This window comes from Phyllobates terribilis, unplaced genomic scaffold (genome assembly GCF_046119375.1).
Source record: "Phyllobates terribilis strain yellow unplaced genomic scaffold, ASM4611937v1 Scaffold_236__1_contigs__length_3049075, whole genome shotgun sequence".
In the NCBI taxonomy this organism is placed as follows: domain Eukaryota; kingdom Metazoa; phylum Chordata; class Amphibia; order Anura; family Dendrobatidae; genus Phyllobates; species Phyllobates terribilis.
Genome location: NW_027362996.1, coordinates 2706863 through 2728608, shown reverse-complemented (window position 1 = coordinate 2728608; position 21746 = coordinate 2706863). Strand labels below are relative to the sequence as shown.

General features: G+C 45.4%; 15 non-coding genes and 2 pseudogenes across 15 annotated transcripts; all 17 read right to left on the bottom strand.

The window, feature by feature from the left end:
- Positions 1 to 423: 423 nt before the first annotated feature.
- LOC141216100 (U2 spliceosomal RNA) lies at positions 424 to 614 on the bottom strand. The gene has a single exon (XR_012285143.1). It is a non-coding gene; the product is annotated as a U2 spliceosomal RNA (small nuclear RNA).
- A 1121-nt stretch (positions 615 to 1735) lies between these two features.
- LOC141216099 (U2 spliceosomal RNA) lies at positions 1736 to 1926 on the bottom strand. The gene has a single exon (XR_012285142.1). It is a non-coding gene; the product is annotated as a U2 spliceosomal RNA (small nuclear RNA).
- Positions 1927 to 3046: 1120 nt separating this feature from the next.
- Positions 3047 to 3237, bottom strand: LOC141216098 (U2 spliceosomal RNA). The gene has a single exon (XR_012285141.1). It is a non-coding gene; the product is annotated as a U2 spliceosomal RNA (small nuclear RNA).
- A 1121-nt stretch (positions 3238 to 4358) lies between these two features.
- Positions 4359 to 4549, bottom strand: LOC141216097 (U2 spliceosomal RNA). The gene has a single exon (XR_012285140.1). It is a non-coding gene; the product is annotated as a U2 spliceosomal RNA (small nuclear RNA).
- A 1121-nt stretch (positions 4550 to 5670) lies between these two features.
- On the bottom strand, positions 5671 to 5861 carry LOC141216628 (U2 spliceosomal RNA). Its single transcript, XR_012285653.1, has one exon. It is a non-coding gene; the product is annotated as a U2 spliceosomal RNA (small nuclear RNA).
- A 1121-nt stretch (positions 5862 to 6982) lies between these two features.
- On the bottom strand, positions 6983 to 7173 carry LOC141216096 (U2 spliceosomal RNA). Its single transcript, XR_012285139.1, has one exon. It is a non-coding gene; the product is annotated as a U2 spliceosomal RNA (small nuclear RNA).
- Positions 7174 to 8294: 1121 nt separating this feature from the next.
- On the bottom strand, positions 8295 to 8500 carry LOC141216848 (U2 spliceosomal RNA; annotated as a pseudogene).
- Positions 8501 to 9275: 775 nt separating this feature from the next.
- Positions 9276 to 9367, bottom strand: LOC141216980 (U2 spliceosomal RNA; annotated as a pseudogene).
- A 1120-nt stretch (positions 9368 to 10487) lies between these two features.
- LOC141216095 (U2 spliceosomal RNA) lies at positions 10488 to 10678 on the bottom strand. Its single transcript, XR_012285138.1, has one exon. It is a non-coding gene; the product is annotated as a U2 spliceosomal RNA (small nuclear RNA).
- A 1120-nt stretch (positions 10679 to 11798) lies between these two features.
- On the bottom strand, positions 11799 to 11989 carry LOC141216333 (U2 spliceosomal RNA). Its single transcript, XR_012285370.1, has one exon. It is a non-coding gene; the product is annotated as a U2 spliceosomal RNA (small nuclear RNA).
- A 1124-nt stretch (positions 11990 to 13113) lies between these two features.
- Positions 13114 to 13304, bottom strand: LOC141216093 (U2 spliceosomal RNA). Its single transcript, XR_012285136.1, has one exon. It is a non-coding gene; the product is annotated as a U2 spliceosomal RNA (small nuclear RNA).
- A 1124-nt stretch (positions 13305 to 14428) lies between these two features.
- LOC141216092 (U2 spliceosomal RNA) lies at positions 14429 to 14619 on the bottom strand. Its single transcript, XR_012285135.1, has one exon. It is a non-coding gene; the product is annotated as a U2 spliceosomal RNA (small nuclear RNA).
- Positions 14620 to 15736: 1117 nt separating this feature from the next.
- LOC141216091 (U2 spliceosomal RNA) lies at positions 15737 to 15927 on the bottom strand. The gene has a single exon (XR_012285134.1). It is a non-coding gene; the product is annotated as a U2 spliceosomal RNA (small nuclear RNA).
- A 1120-nt stretch (positions 15928 to 17047) lies between these two features.
- LOC141216322 (U2 spliceosomal RNA) lies at positions 17048 to 17238 on the bottom strand. The gene has a single exon (XR_012285359.1). It is a non-coding gene; the product is annotated as a U2 spliceosomal RNA (small nuclear RNA).
- A 1121-nt stretch (positions 17239 to 18359) lies between these two features.
- On the bottom strand, positions 18360 to 18550 carry LOC141216090 (U2 spliceosomal RNA). Its single transcript, XR_012285133.1, has one exon. It is a non-coding gene; the product is annotated as a U2 spliceosomal RNA (small nuclear RNA).
- Positions 18551 to 19671: 1121 nt separating this feature from the next.
- LOC141216018 (U2 spliceosomal RNA) lies at positions 19672 to 19862 on the bottom strand. Its single transcript, XR_012285065.1, has one exon. It is a non-coding gene; the product is annotated as a U2 spliceosomal RNA (small nuclear RNA).
- A 1125-nt stretch (positions 19863 to 20987) lies between these two features.
- Positions 20988 to 21178, bottom strand: LOC141216089 (U2 spliceosomal RNA). The gene has a single exon (XR_012285132.1). It is a non-coding gene; the product is annotated as a U2 spliceosomal RNA (small nuclear RNA).
- Positions 21179 to 21746: the final 568 nt, after the last annotated feature.

Here is a 21746-nt window from a genome sequence, read left to right as displayed (position 1 = left end):
GTTAGCTCAGGTGAGTTTAAAAGGCTGCTGTTGATAACAAGGGCATTTGCTAAATAGATGGTGTGTGTGCAACAATATACTGAAAGGTCAATTATATTGTGCAGCTTATCTCACCACCTGTAGTTATTTAGGTGAAAGCTCCAAAATGCTTGCCTAATATGTCTGTTTATCCAAAAGGAAGTATAGAGGGAGAGCTAGATAGATAGCATTGCATTACATTACATTACATGGCAATGCAATGCACAGTTGCTGAAGTTGAACCAAAATGAGCTTGTCATCTGGCTTCTGCAACTTTTAACATGAAAAATCCAATGAGGAGAAGAAAAGCAAAGCCAAAGAGTCCATCCCAAAATCCGACAAACAAGCAAAATGAACAAAAAGCATTGAATTCAATTCTTTCTGATTTTAGAAACTGCATTAAAGAAGGGGTGCACCGGTCCTGGAGATACTGCAATACCAGGTCAATGCGTGGAGTGGACAGAGCAAGCTCTTTTTCCATCTCCCTGTTCTAAAAATCCATTTAATATATGGTCCCCAGATAGGGGACGTATCAGATATTAAACTGATAAGAACAGATACTACACTTGATCTTAGCCAAAAGGCCGAGAAGCGATAACCAGAATTGGTTTCCGACTACGGTGCCACCCAAGGATTCTGAAAAGTCCATTTGTGGAGATGGCCACCTGGACTCCCGTTAAGAAGACATGCTGTCAACCTCTAGATCCCTCACATGCCTGCACTTTTCGGCTTGCTGCTACTGCAATCCACGCGTTTTAGATCTGCATAACTCCACCTCTTTTAGCACAGTACCCTCAACCCCCGGCTGTTCCCACCCGCCTCAACACCGTTGGAAGGGAGGAGAACCAATTAAGGCGGGGGGGGGGGTGGAACGAGCAGCTGTCTACCCTTAGCAGGAGGGTTGCTGATTAATTACCTCTCCTGCTGCTGCTGCTGCTGGCTGTCCAGCAGCAGACTGAAGGTGGCTGCTGCTGTGCGCAGGTATATAAAGGCTCAGAGCCTATTATGACACGCGCAGCCAGCGTTCCATTGCCACATTCCGTCTACTGCAGGCGGGATACCTGGATGGCTGAATGTCACTGAGAAGCTCACAGAGACCGCCATAAGCAACAGTTTAAAAGAATGCCACAGACTAATCAACCAAACTTTTTGGGTTGGTTTCTCTTTTATAGTCTGCAGGCATTAAATGAAAGAAGTCAGTGTTCCAGCAGAGGGAGACAACGTTTCAGAAAAGGCATTGTAGCAAACCAAAAAAGAAATTTTAAGCGCAGCAGAGTAACCAGCTCACATACCTGTTAGCTCAGGTGAGTTTAAAAGGCTGCTGTTGATAACAAGGGCATTTGCTAAATAGATGGTGTGTGTGCAACAATATACTGAAAGGTCAATTATATTGTGCAGCTTATCTCACCACCTGTAGTTATTTAGGTGAAAGCTCCAAAATGCTTGCCTAATATGTCTGTTTATCCAAAAGGAAGTATAGAGGGAGAGCTAGATAGATAGCATTGCATTACATTACATTACATGGCAATGCAATGCACAGTTGCTGAAGCTGAACCAAAATGAGCTTGTCATCTGGCTTCTGCAACTTTTAACATGAAAAATCCAATGAGGAGAAGAAAAGCAAAGCCAAAGAGTCCATCCCAAAATCCGACAAACAAGCAAAATGAACAAAAAGCATTGAATTCAATTCTTTCTGATTTTAGAAACTGCATTAAAGAAGGGGTGCACCGGTCCTGGAGATACTGCAATACCAGGTCAATGCGTGGAGTGGACAGAGCAAGCTCTTTTTCCATCTCCCTGTTCTAAAAATCCATTTAATATATGGTCCCCAGATAGGGGACGTATCAGATATTAAACTGATAAGAACAGATACTACACTTGATCTTAGCCAAAAGGCCGAGAAGCGATAACCAGAATTGGTTTCCGACTACGGTGCCACCCAAGGATTCTGAAAAGTCCATTTGTGGAGATGGCCACCTGGACTCCCGTTAAGAAGACATGCTGTCAACCTCTAGATCCCTCACATGCCTGCACTTTTCGGCTTGCTGCTGCTGCAATCCACGCGTTTTAGATCTGCATAACTCCACCTCTTTTAGCACAGTACCCTCAACCCCAGGCTGTTCCCACCCGCCTCAACACCGTTGGAAGGGAGGAGAACCAATTAAGGCGGGGGGGGGGTGGAACGAGCAGCTGTCTACCCTTAGCAGGAGGGTTGCTGATTAATTACCTCTCCTGCTGCTGCTGCTGCTGGCTGTCCAGCAGCAGACTGAAGGTGGCTGCTGCTGTGCGCAGGTATATAAAGGCTCAGAGCCTATTATGACACGCGCAGCCAGCGTTCCATTGCCACATTCCGTCTACTGCAGGCGGGATACCTGGATGGCTGAATGTCACTGAGAAGCTCACAGAGACCGCCATAAGCAACAGTTTAAAAGAATGCCACAGACTAATCAACCAAACTTTTTGGATTGGTTTCTCTTTTATAGTCTGCAGGCATTAAATGAAAGAAGTCAGTGTTCCAGCAGAGGGAGACAACGTTTCAGGAAAGGCATTGTAGCAAACCAAAAAAGAAATTTTAAGCGCAGCAGAGTAACCAGCTCACATACCTGTTAGCTCAGGTGAGTTTAAAAGGCTGCTGTTGATAACAAGGGCATTTGCTAAATAGATGGTGTGTGTGCAACAATATACTGAAAGGTCAATTATATTGTGCAGCTTATCTCACCACCTGTAGTTATTTAGGTGAAAGCTCCAAAATGCTTGCCTAATATGTCTGTTTATCCAAAAGGAAGTATAGAGGGAGAGCTAGATAGATAGCATTGCATTACATTACATTACATGGCAATGCAATGCACAGTTGCTGAAGTTGAACCAAAATGAGCTTGTCATCTGGCTTCTGCAACTTTTAACATGAAAAATCCAATGAGGAGAAGAAAAGCAAAGCCAAAGAGTCCATCCCAAAATCCGACAAACAAGCAAAATGAACAAAAAGCATTGAATTCAATTCTTTCTGATTTTAGAAACTGCATTAAAGAAGGGGTGCACCGGTCCTGGAGATACTGCAATACCAGGTCAATGCGTGGAGTGGACAGAGCAAGCTCTTTTTCCATCTCCCTGTTCTAAAAATCCATTTAATATATGGTCCCCAGATAGGGGACGTATCAGATATTAAACTGATAAGAACAGATACTACACTTGATCTTAGCCAAAAGGCCGAGAAGCGATAACCAGAATTGGTTTCCGACTACGGTGCCACCCAAGGATTCTGAAAAGTCCATTTGTGGAGATGGCCACCTGGACTCCCGTTAAGAAGACATGCTGTCAACCTCTAGATCCCTCACATGCCTGCACTTTTCGGCTTGCTGCTGCTGCAATCCACGCGTTTTAGATCTGCATAACTCCACCTCTTTTAGCACAGTACCCTCAACCCCCGGCTGTTCCCACCCGCCTCAACACCGTTGGAAGGGAGGAGAACCAATTAAGGCGGGGGGGGGGGTGGAACGAGCAGCTGTCTACCCTTAGCAGGAGGGTTGCTGATTAATTACCTCTCCTGCTGCTGCTGCTGCTGGCTGTCCAGCAGCAGACTGAAGGTGGCTGCTGCTGTGCGCAGGTATATAAAGGCTCAGAGCCTATTATGACACGCGCAGCCAGCGTTCCATTGCCACATTCCGTCTACTGCAGGCGGGATACCTGGATGGCTGAATGTCACTGAGAAGCTCACAGAGACCGCCATAAGCAACAGTTTAAAAGAATGCCACAGACTAATCAACCAAACTTTTTGGGTTGGTTTCTCTTTTATAGTCTGCAGGCATTAAATGAAAGAAGTCAGTGTTCCAGCAGAGGGAGACAACGTTTCAGAAAAGGCATTGTAGCAAACCAAAAAAGAAATTTTAAGCACAGCAGAGTAACCAGCTCACATACCTGTTAGCTCAGGTGAGTTTAAAAGGCTGCTGTTGATAACAAGGGCATTTGCTAAATAGATGGTGTGTGTGCAACAATATACTGAAAGGTCAATTATATTGTGCAGCTTATCTCACCACCTGTAGTTATTTAGGTGAAAGCTCCAAAATGCTTGCCTAATATGTCTGTTTATCCAAAAGGAAGTATAGAGGGAGAGCTAGATAGATAGCATTGCATTACATTACATTACATGGCAATGCAATGCACAGTTGCTGAAGTTGAACCAAAATGAGCTTGTCATCTGGCTTCTGCAACTTTTAACATGAAAAATCCAATGAGGAGAAGAAAAGCAAAGCCAAAGAGTCCATCCCAAAATCTGACAAACAAGCAAAATGAACAAAAAGCATTGAATTCAATTCTTTCTGATTTTAGAAACTGCATTAAAGAAGGGGTGCACCGGTCCTGGAGATACTGCAATACCAGGTCAATGCGTGGAGTGGACAGAGCAAGCTCTTTTTCCATCTCCCTGTTCTAAAAATCCATTTAATATATGGTCCCCAGATAGGGGACGTATCAGATATTAAACTGATAAGAACAGATACTACACTTGATCTTAGCCAAAAGGCCGAGAAGCGATAACCAGAATTGGTTTCCGACTACGGTGCCACCCAAGGATTCTGAAAAGTCCATTTTTGGAGATGGCCACCTGGACTCCCGTTAAGAAGACATGCTGTCAACCTCTAGATCCCTCACATGCCTGCACTTTTCGGCTTGCTGCTGCTGCAATCCACGCGTTTTAGATCTGCATAACTCCACCTCTTTTAGCACAGTACCCTCAACCCCCGGCTGTTCCCACCCGCCTCAACACCGTTGGAAGGGAGGAGAACCAATTAAGGCGGGGGGGGGGGGGGTGGAACGAGCAGCTGTCTACCCTTAGCAGGAGGGTTGCTGATTAATTACCTCTCCTGCTGCTGCTGCTGGCTGTCCAGCAGCAGACTGAAGGTGGCTGCTGCTGTGCGCAGGTATATAAAGGCTCAGAGCCTATTATGACACGCGCAGCCAGCGTTCCATTGCCACATTCCGTCTACTGCAGGCGGGATACCTGGATGGCTGAATGTCACTGAGAAGCTCACAGAGACCGCCATAAGCAACAGTTTAAAAGAATGCCACAGACTAATCAACCAAACTTTTTGGGTTGGTTTCTCTTTTATAGTCTGCAGGCATTAAATGAAAGAAGTCAGTGTTCCAGCAGAGGGAGACAACGTTTCAGAAAAGGCATTGTAGCAAACCAAAAAAGAAATTTTAAGCGCAGCAGAGTAACCAGCTCACATACCTGTTAGCTCAGGTGAGTTTAAAAGGCTGCTGTTGATAACAAGGGCATTTGCTAAATAGATGGTGTGTGTGCAACAATATACTGAAAGGTCAATTATATTGTGCAGCTTATCTCACCACCTGTAGTTATTTAGGTGAAAGCTCCAAAATGCTTGCCTAATATGTCTGTTTATCCAAAAGGAAGTATAGAGGGAGAGCTAGATAGATAGCATTGCATTACATTACATTACATGGCAATGCAATGCACAGTTGCTGAAGTTGAACCAAAATGAGCTTGTCATCTGGCTTCTGCAACTTTTAACATGAAAAATCCAATGAGGAGAAGAAAAGCAAAGCCAAAGAGTCCATCCCAAAATCCGACAAACAAGCAAAATGAACAAAAAGCATTGAATTCAATTCTTTCTGATTTTAGAAACTGCATTAAAGAAGGGGTGCACCGGTCCTGGAGATACTGCAATACCAGGTCAATGCGTGGAGTGGACAGAGCAAGCTCTTTTTCCATCTCCCTGTTCTAAAAATCCATTTAATATATGGTCCCCAGATAGGGGACGTATCAGATATTAAACTGATAAGAACAGATACTACACTTGATCTTAGCCAAAATGCCGAGAAGCGATAACCAGAATTGGTTTCCGACTACGGTGCCACCCAAGGATTCTGAAAAGTCCATTTGTGGAGATGGCCACCTGGACTCCCGTTAAGAAGACATGCTGTCAACCTCTAGATCCCTCACATGCCTGCACTTTTCGGCTTGCTGCTGCTGCAATCCACGCGTTTTAGATCTGCATAACTCCACCTCTTTTAGCACAGTACCCTCAACCCCCGGCTGTTCCCACCCGCCTCAACACCGTTGGAAGGGAGGAGAACCAATTAAGGCGGGGGGGGGGGTGGAACGAGCAGCTGTCTACCCTTAGCAGGAGGGTTGCTGATTAATTACCTCTCCTGCTGCTGCTGCTGCTGGCTGTCCAGCAGCAGACTGAAGGTGGCTGCTGCTGTGCGCAGGTATATAAAGGCTCAGAGCCTATTATGACACGCGCAGCCAGCGTTCCATTGCCACATTCCGTCTACTGCAGGCGGGATACCTGGATGGCTGAATGTCACTGAGAAGCTCACAGAGACCGCCATAAGCAACAGTTTAAAAGAATGCCACAGACTAATCAACCAAACTTTTTGGGTTGGTTTCTCTTTTATAGTCTGCAGGCATTAAATGAAAGAAGTCAGTGTTCCAGCAGAGGGAGACAACGTTTCAGAAAAGGCATTGTAGCAAACCAAAAAAGAAATTTTAAGCGCAGCAGAGTAACCAGCTCACATACCTGTTAGCTCAGGTGAGTTTAAAAGGCTGCTGTTGATAACAAGGGCATTTGCTAAATAGATGGTGTGTGTGCAACAATATACTGAAAGGTCAATTATATTGTGCAGCTTATCTCACCACCTGTAGTTATTTAGGTGAAAGCTCCAAAATGCTTGCCTAATATGTCTGTTTATCCAAAAGGAAGTATAGAGGGAGAGCTAGATAGATAGCATTGCATTACATTACATTACATGGCAATGCAATGCACAGTTGCTGAAGTTGAACCAAAATGAGCTTGTCATCTGGCTTCTGCAACTTTTAACATGAAAAATCCAATGAGGAGAAGAAAAGCAAAGCCAAAGAGTCCATCCCAAAATCCGACAAACAAGCAAAATGAACAAAAAGCATTGAATTCAATTCTTTCTGATTTTAGAAACTGCATTAAAGAAGGGGTGCACCGGTCCTGGAGATACTGCAATACCAGGTCAATGCGTGGAGTGGACAGAGCAAGCTCTTTTTCCATCTCCCTGTTCTAAAAATCCATTTAATATATGGTCCCCAGATAGGGGACGTATCAGATATTAAACTGATAAGAACAGATACTACACTTGATCTTAGCCAAAAGGCCGAGAAGCGATAACCAGAATTGGTTTCCGACTACGGTGCCACCCAAGGATTCTGAAAAGTCCATTTGTGGAGATGGCCACCTGGACTCCCGTTAAGAAGACATGCTGTCAACCTCTAGATCCCTCACATGCCTGCACTTTTCGGCTTGCTGCTGCTGCAATCCACGCGTTTTAGATCTGCATAACTCCACCTCTTTTAGCACAGTACCCTCAACCCCCGGCTGTTCCCACCCGCCTCAACACCGTTGGAAGGGAGGAGAACCAATTAAGGTGGGGGGGGGTGGAACGAGCAGCTGTCTACCCTTAGAGGAGGGTTGCTGATTAATTACCTCTCCTGCTGCTGCTGCTGCTGCTGGCTGTCCAGCAGCAGACTGAAGGTGGCTGCTGCTGTGCGCAGGTATATAAAGGCTCAGAGCCTATTATGACACGCGCAGCCAGCGTTCCATTGCCACATTCCGTCTACTGCAGGCGGGATACCTGGATGGCTGAATGTCACTGAGAAGCTCACAGAGACCGCCATAAGCAACAGTTTAAAAGAATGCCACAGACTAATCAACCAAACTTTTTGGGTTGGTTTCTCTTTTATAGTCTGCAGGCATTAAATGAAAGAAGTCAGTGTTCCAGCAGAGGGAGACAACGTTTCAGAAAAGGCATTGTAGCAAACCAAAAAAGAAATTTTAAGCGCAGCAGAGTAACCAGCTCACATACCTGTTAGCTCAGGTGAGTTTAAAAGGCTGCTGTTGATAACAAGGGCATTTGCTAAATAGATGGTGTGTGTGCAACAATATACTGAAAGGTCAATTATATTGTGCAGCTTATCTCACCACCTGTAGTTATTTAGGTGAAAGCTCCAAAATGCTTGCCTAATATGTCTGTTTATCCAAAAGGAAGTATAGAGGGAGAGCTAGATAGATAGCATTGCATTACATTACATTACATGGCAATGCAATGCACAGTTGCTGAAGTTGAACCAAAATGAGCTTGTCATCTGGCTTCTGCAACTTTTAACATGAAAAATCCAATGAGGAGAAGAAAAGCAAAGCCAAAGAGTCCATCCCAAAATCCGACAAACAAGCAAAATGAACAAAAAGCATTGAATTCAATTCTTTCTGATTTTAGAAACTGCATTAAAGAAGGGGTGCACCGGTCCTGGAGATACTGCAATACCAGGTCAATGCGTGGAGTGGACAGAGCAAGCTCTTTTTCCATCTCCCTGTTCTAAAAATCCATTTAATATATGGTCCCCAGATAGGGGACGTATCAGATATTAAACTGATAAGAACAGATTTTTTTTTTTTTTTTTTTTTTTTAAAGCCCGAATTCGTGTACAAAACCCGAGTGCGCTTAAAAAAGTGACAAGTGCCACAAAAAAAGTGCACTAGGATGCTGGTCTTCTTGAAACCCTCTCCAAAAGGAGAAGGGTCCCCCAAACCATTCCCCGTCCCTCCGAGCCAAAAGGCCACAGCGAGGAACAGGGACAAAAAGCCACCTCCAGCCGAGGCCAGAGGTGACCCAATCATACCCCCAGCACCTGCCCGAGTTCTCACCCGAGCAAGGCACTGGGAGCCAAAGACTGTGCTCCCCTCCCGGAAGAGGGGAGCCAACAACGCTCTCCTCCCGAAAGAGGAGAGCCAGGGGGGTTCAGGGGGGAGCGGAACCTGATGGCCACACACTCCCCCCCTAGACCTGCCAAGAGAGGAACCCGTAAGGGAACCGCATCCCGACAAAATCCTAGTAGGACGTGACACACGTGAATAAGTGGACACACAGTGACAAAGAAATTAAATAAATAGTGAAGGTTTCACAGTATAATACTGCCCGGACCTTCAACCGGGAATTGAAAAATTCCCCATCCTAAGGCCAGAAGGCCCGGAATAAGGGTGTGTGCGAAGAAAGAAAATTTGAAGTGCTTGTGCAAATGTGCCATAAACTCAAGTGGGGTTCCCAATCCCAGTGAGTTAAGGCACCCCAGGGTCACCACTCCTGGGGCACTTCACACTTCGGGCTTTCGATCTTCCCCGGCCCAATGGCGTCGATCCTGGGGGGCCATGCTTTCCACCAGATGACTATATTAGCCACCTGGCGTACTAACAAGCGCCTAAACCCCAGTGTGCATAATGTATCAATCTACTAGGGCGGCCAACATCCAAAACCGCCTTTTCGAAAGATACTACACTTGATCTTAGCCAAAAGGCCGAGAAGCGATAACCAGAATTGGTTTCCGACTACGGTGCCACCCAAGGATTCTGAAAAGTCCATTTGTGGAGATGGCCACCTGGACTCCCGTTAAGAAGACATGCTGTCAACCTCTAGATCCCTCACATGCCTGCACTTTTCGGCTTGCTGCTGCTGCAATCCACGCGTTTTAGATCTGCATAACTCCACCTCTTTTAGCACAGTACCCTCAACCCCCGGCTGTTCCCACCCGCCTCAACACCGTTGGAAGGGAGGAGAACCAATTAAGGCGGGGGGGGGGTGGAACGAGCAGCTGTCTACCCTTAGCAGGAGGGTTGCTGATTAATTACCTCTCCTGCTGCTGCTGCTGCTGGCTGTCCAGCAGCAGACTGAAGGTGGCTGCTGCTGTGCGCAGGTATATAAAGGCTCAGAGCCTATTATGACACGCGCAGCCAGCGTTCCATTGCCACATTCCGTCTACTGCAGGCGGGATACCTGGATGGCTGAATGTCACTGAGAAGCTCAAAGAGACCGCCATAAGCAACAGTTTAAAAGAATGCCACAGACTAATCAACCAAACTTTTTGGGTTGGTTTCTCTTTTATAGTCTGCAGGCATTAAATGAAAGAAGTCAGTGTTCCAGCAGAGGGAGACAACGTTTCAGAAAAGGCATTGTAGCAAACCAAAAAAGAAATTTTAAGCGCAGCAGAGTAACCAGCTCACATACCTGTTAGCTCAGGTGAGTTTAAAAGGCTGCTGTTGATAACAAGGGCATTTGCTAAATAGATGGTGTGTGTGCAACAATATACTGAAAGGTCAATTATATTGTGCAGCTTATCTCACCACCTGTAGTTATTTAGGTGAAAGCTCCAAAATGCTTGCCTAATATGTCTGTTTATCCAAAAGGAAGTATAGAGGGAGAGCTAGATAGATAGCATTGCATTACATTACATTACATGGCAATGCAATGCACAGTTGCTGAAGTTGAACCAAAATGAGCTTGTCATCTGGCTTCTGCAACTTTTAACATGAAAAATCCAATGAGGAGAAGAAAAGCAAAGCCAAAGAGTCCATCCCAAAATCCGACTAACAAGCAAAATGAACAAAAAGCATTGAATTCAATTCTTTCTGATTTTAGAAACTGCATTAAAGAAGGGGTGCACCGGTCCTGGAGATACTGCAATACCAGGTCAATGCGTGGAGTGGACAGAGCAAGCTCTTTTTCCATCTCCCTGTTCTAAAAATCCATTTAATATATGGTCCCCAGATAGGGGACGTATCAGATATTAAACTGATAAGAACAGATACTACACTTGATCTTAGCCAAAAGGCCGAGAAGCGATAACCAGAATTGGTTTCCGACTACGGTGCCACCCAAGGATTCTGAAAAGTCCATTTGTGGAGATGGCCACCTGGACTCCCGTTAAGAAGACATGCTGTCAACCTCTAGATCCCTCACATGCCTGCACTTTTCGGCTTGCTGCTGCTGCAATCCACGCGTTTTAGATCTGCATAACTCCACCTCTTTTAGCACAGTACCCTCAACCCCCGGCTGTTCCCACCCGCCTCAACACCGTTGGAAGGTAGGAGAACCAATTAAGGCGGGGGGGGGGTGGAACGAGCAGCTGTCTACCCTTAGCAGGAGGGTTGCTGATTAATTACCTCTCCTGCTGCTGCTGCTGCTGGCTGTCCAGCAGCAGACTGAAGGTGGCTGCTGCTGTGCGCAGGTATATAAAGGCTCAGAGCCTATTATGACACGCGCAGCCAGCGTTCCATTGCCACATTCCGTCTACTGCAGGCGGGATACCTGGATGGCTGAATGTCACTGAGAAGCTCACAGAGACCGCCATAAGCAACAGTTTAAAAGAATGCCACAGACTAATCAACCAAACTTTTTGGGTTGGTTTCTCTTTTATAGTCTGCAGGCATTAAATGAAAGAAGTCAGTGTTCCAGCAGAGGGAGACAACGTTTCAGAAAAGGCATTGTAGCAAACCAAAAAAGAAATTTTAAGCGCAGCAGAGTAACCAGCTCACATACCTGTTAGCTCAGGTGAGTTTAAAAGGCTGCTGTTGATAACAAGGGCATTTGCTAAATAGATGGTGTGTGTGCAACAATATACTGAAAGGTCAATTATATTGTGCAGCTTATCTCACCACCTGTAGTTATTTAGGTGAAAGCTCCAAAATGCTTGCCTAATATGTCTGTTTATCCAAAAGGAAGTATAGAGGGAGAGCTAGATAGATAGCATTGCATTACATTACATTACATGGCAATGCAATGCACAGTTGCTGAAGTTGAACCAAAATGAGCTTGTCATCTGGCTTCTGCAACTTTTAACATGAAAAATCCAATGAGGAGAAGAAAAGCAAAGCCAAAGAGTCCATCCCAAAATCCGACAAACAAGCAAAATGAACAAAAAGCATTGAATTCAATTCTTTCTGATTTTAGAAACTGCATTAAAGAAGGGGTGCACCGGTCCTGGAGATACTGCAATACCAGGTCAATGCGTGGAGTGGACAGAGCAAGCTCTTTTTCCATCTCCCTGTTCTAAAAATCCATTTAATATATGGTCCCCAGATAGGGGACTTATCAGATATTAAACTGATAAGAACAGATACTACACTTGATCTTAGCCAAAAGGCCGAGAAGCGATAACCAGAATTGGTTTCCGACTACGGTGCCACCCAAGGATTCTGAAAAGTCCATTTGTGGAGATGGCCACCTGGACTCCCGTTAAGAAGACATGCTGTCAACCTCTAGATCCCTCACATGCCTGCACTTTTCGGCTTGCTGCTGCTGCAATCCACGCGTTTTAGATCTGCATAACTCCACCTCTTTTAGCACAGTACCCTCAACCCCCGGCTGTTCCCACCCGCCTCAACACCGTTGGAAGGGAGGAGAACCAATTAAGGCGGGGGGGGGGGGGGTGGAACGAGCAGCTGTCTACCCTTAGCAGGAGGGTTGCTGATTAATTACCTCTCCTGCTGCTGCTGCTGCTGGCTGTCCAGCAGCAGACTGAAGGTGGCTGCTGCTGTGCGCAGGTATATAAAGGCTCAGAGCCTATTATGACACGCGCAGCCAGCGTTCCATTGCCACATTCCGTCTACTGCAGGCGGGATACCTGGATGGCTGAATGTCACTGAGAAGCTCACAGAGACCGCCATAAGCAACAGTTTAAAAGAATGCCACAGACTAATCAACCAAACTTTTTGGGTTGGTTTCTCTTTTATAGTCTGCAGGCATTAAATGAAAGAAGTCAGTGTTCCAGCAGAGGGAGACAACGTTTCAGAAAAGGCATTGTAGCAAACCAAAAAAGAAATTTTAAGCGCAGCAGAGTAACCAGCTCACATACCTGTTAGCTCAGGTGAGTTTAAAAGGCTGCTGTTGATAACAAGGGCATTTGCTAAATAGATGGTGTGTGTGCAACAATATACTGAAAGGTCAATTATATTGTGCAGCTTATCTCACCACCTGTAGTTATTTAGGTGAAAGCTCCAAAATGCTTGCCTAATATGTCTGTTTATCCAAAAGGAAGTATAGAGGGAGAGCTAGATAGATAGCATTGCATTACATTACATTACATGGCAATGCAATGCACAGTTGCTGAAGTTGAACCAAAATGAGCTTGTCATCTGGCTTCTGCAACTTTTAACATGAAAAATCCAATGAGGAGAAGAAAAGCAAAGCCAAAGAGTCCATCCCAAAATCCGACAAACAAGCAAAATGAACAAAAAGCATTGAATTCAATTCTTTCTGATTTTAGAAACTGCATTAAAGAAGGGGTGCACCGGTCCTGGAGATACTGCAATACCAGGTCAATGCGTGGAGTGGACAGAGCAAGCTCTTTTTCCATCTCCCTGTTCTAAAAATCCATTTAATATATGGTCCCCAGATAGGGGACGTATCAGATATTAAACTGATAAGAACAGATACTACACTTGATCTTAGCCAAAAGGCCGAGAAGCGATAACCAGAATTGGTTTCCGACTACGGTGCCACCCAAGGATTCTGAAAAGTCCATTTGTGGAGATGGCCACCTGGACTCCCGTTAAGAAGACATGCTGTCAACCTCTAGATCCCTCACATGCCTGCACTTTTCGGCTTGCTGCTGCTGCAATCCACGCGTTTTAGATCTGCATAACTCCACCTCTTTTAGCACAGTACCCTCAACCCCCGGCTGTTCCCACCCGCCTCAACACCGTTGGAAGGGAGGAGAACCAATTAAGGCGGGGGGGGGGGGGGTGGAACGAGCAGCTGTCTACCCTTAGCAGGAGGGTTGCTGATTAATTACCTCTCCTGCTGCTGCTGCTGCTGGCTGTCCAGCAGCAGACTGAAGGTGGCTGCTGCTGTGCGCAGGTATATAAAGGCTCAGAGCCTATTATGACACGCGCAGCCAGCGTTCCATTGCCACATTCCGTCTACTGCAGGTGGGATACCTGGATGGCTGAATGTCACTGAGAAGCTCACAGAGACCGCCATAAGCAACAGTTTAAAAGAATGCCACAGACTAATCAACCAAACTTTTTGGGTTGGTTTCTCTTTTATAGTCTGCAGGCATTAAATGAAAGAAGTCAGTGTTCCAGCAGAGGGAGACAACGTTTCAGAAAAGGCATTGTAGCAAACCAAAAAAGAAATTTTAAGCGCAGCAGAGTAACCAGCTCACATACCTGTTAGCTCAGGTGAGTTTAAAAGGCTGCTGTTGATAACAAGGGCATTTGCTAAATAGATGGTGTGTGTGCAAAAATATACTGAAAGGTCAATTATATTGTGCAGCTTATCTCACCACCTGTAGTTATTTAGGTGAAAGCTCCAAAATGCTTGCCTAATATGTCTGTTTATCCAAAAGGAAGTATAGAGGGAGAGCTAGATAGATTGCATTGCATTACATTACATTACATGGCAATGCAATGCACAGTTGCTGAAGTTGAACCAAAATGAGCTTGTCATCTGGCTTCTGCAACTTTTAACATGAAAAATCCAATGAGGAGAAAAAAAGCAAAGCCAAAGAGTCCATCCCAAAATCCGACAAACAAGCAAAATGAACAAAAAGCATTGAATTCAATTCTTTCTGATTTTAGAAACTGCATTAAAGAAGGGGTGCACCGGTCCTGGAGATACTGCAATACCAGGTCAATGCGTGGAGTGGACAGAGCAAGCTCTTTTTCCATCTCCCTGTTCTAAAAATCCATTTAATATATGGTCCCCAGATAGGGGACGTATCAGATATTAAACTGATAAGAACAGATACTACACTTGATCTTAGCCAAAAGGCCGAGAAGCGATAACCAGAATTGGTTTCCGACTACGGTGCCACCCAAGGATTCTGAAAAGTCCATTTGTGGAGATGGCCACCTGGACTCCCGTTAAGAAGACATGCTGTCAACCTCTAGATCCCTCACATGCCTGCACTTTTCGGCTTGCTGCTGCTGCTGCAATCCACGCGTTTTAGATCTGCATAACTCCACCTCTTTTAGCACAGTACCCTCAACCCCCGGCTGTTCCCACCCGCCTCAACACCGTTGGAAGGGAGGAGAACCAATTAAGGCGGGGGGGGGGTGGAACGAGCAGCTGTCTACCCTTAGCAGGAGGGTTGCTGATTAATTACCTCTCCTGCTGCTGCTGGCTGTCCAGCAGCAGACTGAAGGTGGCTGCTGCTGTGCGCAGGTATATAAAGGCTCAGAGCCTATTATGACACGCGCAGCCAGCGTTCCATTGCCACATTCCGTCTACTGCAGGCGGGATACCTGGATGGCTGAATGTCACTGAGAAGCTCACAGAGACCGCCATAAGCAACAGTTTAAAAGAATGCCACAGACTAATCAACCAAACTTTTTGGGTTGGTTTCTCTTTTATAGTCTGCAGGCATTAAATGAAAGAAGTCAGTGTTCCAGCAGAGGGAGACAACGTTTCAGAAAAGGCATTGTAGCAAACCAAAAAAGAAATTTTAAGCGCAGCAGAGTAACCAGCTCACATACCTGTTAGCTCAGGTGAGTTTAAAAGGCTGCTGTTGATAACAAGGGCATTTGCTAAATAGATGGTGTGTGTGCAACAATATACTGAAAGGTCAATTATATTGTGCAGCTTATCTCACCACCTGTAGTTATTTAGGTGAAAGCTCCAAAATGCTTGCCTAATATGTCTGTTTAACCAAAAGGAAGTATAGAGGGAGAGCTAGATAGATAGCATTGCATTACATTACATTACATGGCAATGCAATGCACAGTTGCTGAAGTTGAACCAAAATGAGCTTGTCATCTGGCTTCTGCAACTTTTAACATGAAAAATCCAATGAGGAGAAGAAAAGCAAAGCCAAAGAGTCCATCCCAAAATCCGACAAACAAGCAAAATGAACAAAAAGCATTGAATTCAATTCTTTCTGATTTTAGAAACTGCATTAAAGAAGGGGTGCACCGGTCCTGGAGATACTGCAATACCAGGTCAATGCGTGGAGTGGACAGAGCAAGCTCTTTTTCCATCTCCCTGTTCTAAAAATCCATTTAATATATGGTCCCCAGATAGGGGACGTATCAGATATTAAACTGATAAGAACAGATACTACACTTGATCTTAGCCAAAAGGCCGAGAAGCGATAACCAGAATTGGTTTCCGACTACGGTGCCACCCAAGGATTCTGAAAAGTCCATTTGTGGAGATGGCCACCTGGACTCCCGTTAAGAAGACATGCTGTCAACCTCTAGATCCCTCACATGCCTGCACTTTTTGGCTTGCTGCTGCTGCAATCCACGCGTTTTAGATCTGCATAACTCCACCTCTTTTAGCACAGTACCCTCAACCCCCGGCTGTTCCCACCCGCCTCAACACCGTTGGAAGGGAGGAGAACCAATTAAGGCGGGGGGGGGGTGGAACGAGCAGCTGTCTACCCTTAGCAGGAGGGTTGCTGATTAATTACCTCTCCTGCTGCTGCTGCTGCTGGCTGTCCAGCAGCAGACTGAAGGTGGCTGCTGCTGTGCGCAGGTATATAAAGGCTCAGAGCCTATTATGACACGCGCAGCCAGCGTTCCATTGCCACATTCCGTCTACTGCAGGCGGGATACCTGGATGGCTGAATGTCACTGAGAAGCTCACAGAGACCGCCATAAGCAACAGTTTAAAAGAATGCCACAGACTAATCAACCAAACTTTTTGGGTTGGTTTCTCTTTTATAGTCTGCAGGCATTAAATGAAAGAAGTCAGTGTTCCAGCAGAGGGAGACAACGTTTCAGAAAAGGCATTGTAGCAAACCAAAAAAGAAATTTTAAGCGCAGCAGAGTAACCAGCTCACATACCTGCTAGCTCAGGTGAGTTTAAAAGGCTGCTGTTGATAACAAGGGCATTTGCTAAATAGATGGTGTGTGTGCAACAATATACTGAAAGGTCAATTATATTGTGCAGCTTATCTCACCACCTGTAGTTATTTAGGTGAAAGCTCCAAAATGCTTGCCTAATATGTCTGTTTATCCAAAAGGAAGTATAGAGGGAGAGCTAGATAGATAGCATTGCATTACATTACATTACATGGCAATGCAATGCACAGTTGCTGAAGTTGAACCAAAATGAGCTTGTCATCTGGCTTCTGCAACTTTTAACATGAAAAATCCAATGAGGATAAGAAAAGCAAAGCCAAAGAGTCCATCCCAAAATCCGACAAACAAGCAAAATGAACAAAAAGCATTGAATTCAATTCTTTCTGATTTTAGAAACTGCATTAAAGAAGGGGTGCACCGGTCCTGGAGATACTGCAATACCAGGTCAATGCGTGGAGTGGACAGAGCAAGCTCTTTTCCCATCTCCCTGTTCTAAAAATCCATTTAATATATGGTCCCCAGATAGGGGACGTATCAGATATTAAACTGATAAGAACAGATACTACACTTGATCTTAGCCAAAAGGCCGAGAAGCGATAACCAGAATTGGTTTCCGACTACGGTGCCACCCAAGGATTCTGAAAAGTCCATTTGTGGAGATGGCCACCTGGACTCCCGTTAAGAAGACATGCTGTCAACCTCTAGATCCCTCACATGCCTGCACTTTTCGGCTTGCTGCTGCTGCAATCCACGCGTTTTAGATCTGCATAACTCCACCTCTTTTAGCACAGTACCCTCAACCCCCGGCTGTTCCCACCCGCCTCAACACCGTTGGAAGGGAGGAGAACCAATTAAGGTGGGGGGGGGGGTGGAACGAGCAGCTGTCTACCCTTAGCAGGAGGGTTGCTGATTAATTACCTCTCCTGCTGCTGCTGCTGCTGGCTGTCCAGCAGCAGACTGAAGGTGGCTGCTGCTGTGCACAGGTATATAAAGGCTCAGAGCCTATTATGACACGCGCAGCCAGCGTTCCATTGCCACATTCCGTCTACTGCAGGCGGGATACCTGGATGGCTGAATGTCACTGAGAAGCTCACAGAGACCGCCATAAGCAACAGTTTAAAAGAATGCCACAGACTAATCAACCAAACTTTTTGGGTTGGTTTCTCTTTTATAGTCTGCAGGCATTAAATGAAAGAAGTCAGTGTTCCAGCAGAGGGAGACAACGTTTCAGAAAAGGCATTGTAGCAAACCAAAAAAGAAATTTTAAGCGCAGCAGAGTAACCAGCTCACATACCTGTTAGCTCAGGTGAGTTTAAAAGGCTGCTGTTGATAACAAGGGCATTTGCTAAATAGATGGTGTGTGTGCAACAATATACTGAAAGGTCAATTATATTGTGCAGCTTATCTCACCACCTGTAGTTATTTAGGTGAAAGCTCCAAAATGCTTGCCTAATATGTCTGTTTATCCAAAAGGAAGTATAGAGGGAGAGCTAGATAGATAGCATTGCATTACATTACATTACATGGCAATGCAATGCACAGTTGCTGAAGTTGAACCAAAATGAGCTTGTCATCTGGCTTCTGCAACTTTTAACATGAAAAATCCAATGAGGAGAAGAAAAGCAAAGCCAAAGAGTCCATCCCAAAATCCGACAAACAAGCAAAATGAACAAAAAGCATTGAATTCAATTCTTTCTGATTTTAGAAACTGCATTAAAGAAGGGGTGCACCGGTCCTGGAGATACTGCAATACCAGGTCAATGCGTGGAGTGGACAGAGCAAGCTCTTTTTCCATCTCCCTGTTCTAAAAATCCATTTAATATATGGTCCCCAGATAGGGGACGTATCAGATATTAAACTGATAAGAACAGATACTACACTTGATCTTAGCCAAAAGGCCGAGAAGCGATAACCAGAATTGGTTTCCGACTACGGTGCCACCCAAGGATTCTGAAAAGTCCATTTGTGGAGATGGCCACCTGGACTCCCGTTAAGAAGACATGCTGTCAACCTCTAGATCCCTCACATGCCTGCACTTTTCGGCTTGCTGCTGCTGCAATCCACGCGTTTTAGATCTGCATAACTCCACCTCTTTTAGCACAGTACCCTCAACCCCCGGCTGTTCCCACCCGCCTCAACACCGTTGGAAGGGAGGAGAACCAATTAAGGCGGGGGGGGGGGTGGAACGAGCAGCTGTCTACCCTTAGCAGGAGGGTTGCTGATTAATTACCTCTCCTGCTGCTGCTGCTGCTGGCTGTCCAGCAGCAGACTGAAGGTGGCTGCTGCTGTGCGCAGGTATATAAAGGCTCAGAGCCTATTATGACACGCGCAGCCAGCGTTCCATTGCCACATTCCATCTACTGCAGGCGGGATACCTGGATGGCTGAATGTCACTGAGAAGCTCACAGAGACCGCCATAAGCAACAGTTTAAAAGAATGCCACAGACTAATCAACCAAACTTTTTGGGTTGGTTTCTCTTTTATAGTCTGCAGGCATTAAATGAAAGAAGTCAGTGTTCCAGCAGAGGGAGACAACGTTTCAGAAAAGGCATTGTAGCAAACCAAAAAAGAAATTTTAAGCGCAGCAGAGTAACCAGCTCACATACCTGTTAGCTCAGGTGAGTTTAAAAGGCTGCTGTTGATAACAAGGGCATTTGCTAAATAGATGGTGTGTGTGCAACAATATACTGAAAGGTCAATTATATTGTGCAGCTTATCTCACCACCTGTAGTTATTTAGGTGAAAGCTCCAAAATGCTTGCCTAATATGTCTGTTTATCCAAAAGGAAGTATAGAGGGAGAGCTAGATAGATAGCATTGCATTACATTACATTACATGGCAATGCAATGCACAGTTGCTGAAGTTGAACCAAAATGAGCTTGTCACCTGGCTTCTGCAACTTTTAACATGAAAAATCCAATGAGGAGAAGAAAAGCAAAGCCAAAGAGTCCATCCCAAAATCCGACAAACAAGCAAAATGAACAAAAAGCATTGAATTCAATTCTTTCTGATTTTAGAAACTGCATTAAAGAAGGGGTGCACCGGTCCTGGAGATACTGCAATACCAGGTCAATGCGTGGAGTGGACAGAGCAAGCTCTTTTTCCATCTCCCTGTTCTAAAAATCCATTTAATATATGGTCCCCTGATAGGGGACGTATCAGATATTAAACTGATAAGAACAGATACTACACTTGATCTTAGCCAAAAGGCCGAGAAGCGATAACCAGAATTGGTTTCCGACTACGGTGCCACCCAAGGATTCTGAAAAGTCCATTTGTGGAGATGGCCACCTGGACTCCCATTAAGAAGACATGCTGTCAACCTCTAGATCCCTCACATGCCTGCACTTTTCGGCTTGCTGCTGCTGCAATCCACGCGTTTTAGATCTGCATAACTCCACCTCTTTTAGCACAGTACCCTCAACCCCCGGCTGTTCCCACCCGCCTCAACACCGTTGGAAGGGAGGAGAACCAATTAAGGCGGGGGGGGGGGGTTGTGGAACGAGCAGCTGTCTACCCTTAGCAGGAGGGTTGCTGATTAATTACCTCTCCTGCTGCTGCTGCTGCTGGCTGTCCAGCAGCAGACTGAAGGTGGCTGCTGCTGTGCGCAGGTATATAAAGGCTCGGAGCCTATTATGACACGCGCAGCCAGCGTTCCATTGCCACATTCCGTCTACTGCAGGCGGGATACCTGGATGGCTGAATGTCACTGAGAAGCTCACAGAGACCGCCATAAGCAACAGTTTAAAAGAATGCCACAGACTAATCAACCAAACTTTTTGGGTTGGTTTCTCTTTTATAGTCTGCAGGCATTAAATGAAAGAAGTCAGTGTTCCAGCAGAGGGAGACAACGTTTCAGAAAAGGCATTGTAGCAAACCAAAAAAGAAATTTTAAGCGCAGCAGAGTAACCAGCTCACATACCTGTTAGCTCAGGTGAGTTTAAAAGGCTGCTGTTGATAACAAGGGCATTTGCTAAATAGATGGTGTGTGTGCAACAATATACTGAAAGGTCAATTATATTGTGCAGCTTATCTCACCACCTGTAGTTATTTAGGTGAAAGCTCCAAAATGCTTGCCTAATATGTCTGTTTATCCAAAAGGAAGTATAGAGGGAGAGCTAGATAGATAGCATTGCATTACATTACATTACATGGCAATGCAATGCACAGTTGCTGAAGTTCAACCAAAATGAGCTTGTCATCTGGCTTCTGCAACTTTTAACATGAAAAATCCAATGAGGAGAAGAAAAGCAAAGCCAAAGAGTCCATCCCAAAATCCGACAAACAAGCAAAATGAACAAAAAGCATTGAATTCAATTCTTTCTGATTTTAGAAACTGCATTAAAGAAGGGGTGCACCGGTCCTGGAGATACTGCAATACCAGGTCAATGCGTGGAGTGGACAGAGCAAGCTCTTTTTCCATCTCCCTGTTCTAAAAATCCATTTAATATATGGTCCCCAGATAGGGGACGTATCAGATATTAAACTGATAAGAACAGATACTACACTTGATCTTAGCCAAAAGGCCGAGAAGCGATAACCAGAATTGGTTTCCGACTACGGTGCCACCCAAGGATTCTGAAAAGTCCATTTGTGGAGATGGCCACCTGGACTCCCGTTAAGAAGTCATGCTGTCAACCTCTAGATCCCTCACATGCCTGCACTTTTCGGCTTGCTGCTGCTGCAATCCACGCGTTTTAGATCTGCATAACTCCACCTCTTTTAGCACAGTACCCTCAACCCCCGGCTGTTCCCACCCGCCTCAACACCGTTGGAAGGGAGGAGAACCAATTAAGGCGGGGGGGGGTGGAACGAGCAGCTGTCTACCCTTAGCAGGAGGGTTGCTGATTAATTACCTCTCCTGCTGCTGCTGCTGCTGGCTGTCCAGCAGCAGACTGAAGGTGGCTGCTGCTGTGCGCAGGTATATAAAGGCTCAGAGCCTATTATGACACGCGCAGCCAGCGTTCCATTGCCACATTCCGTCTACTGCAGGCGGGATACCTGGATGGCTGAATGTCACTGAGAAGCTCACAGAGACCGCCATAAGCAACAGTTTAAAAGAATGCCACAGACTAATCAACCAAACTTTTTGGGTTGGTTTCTCTT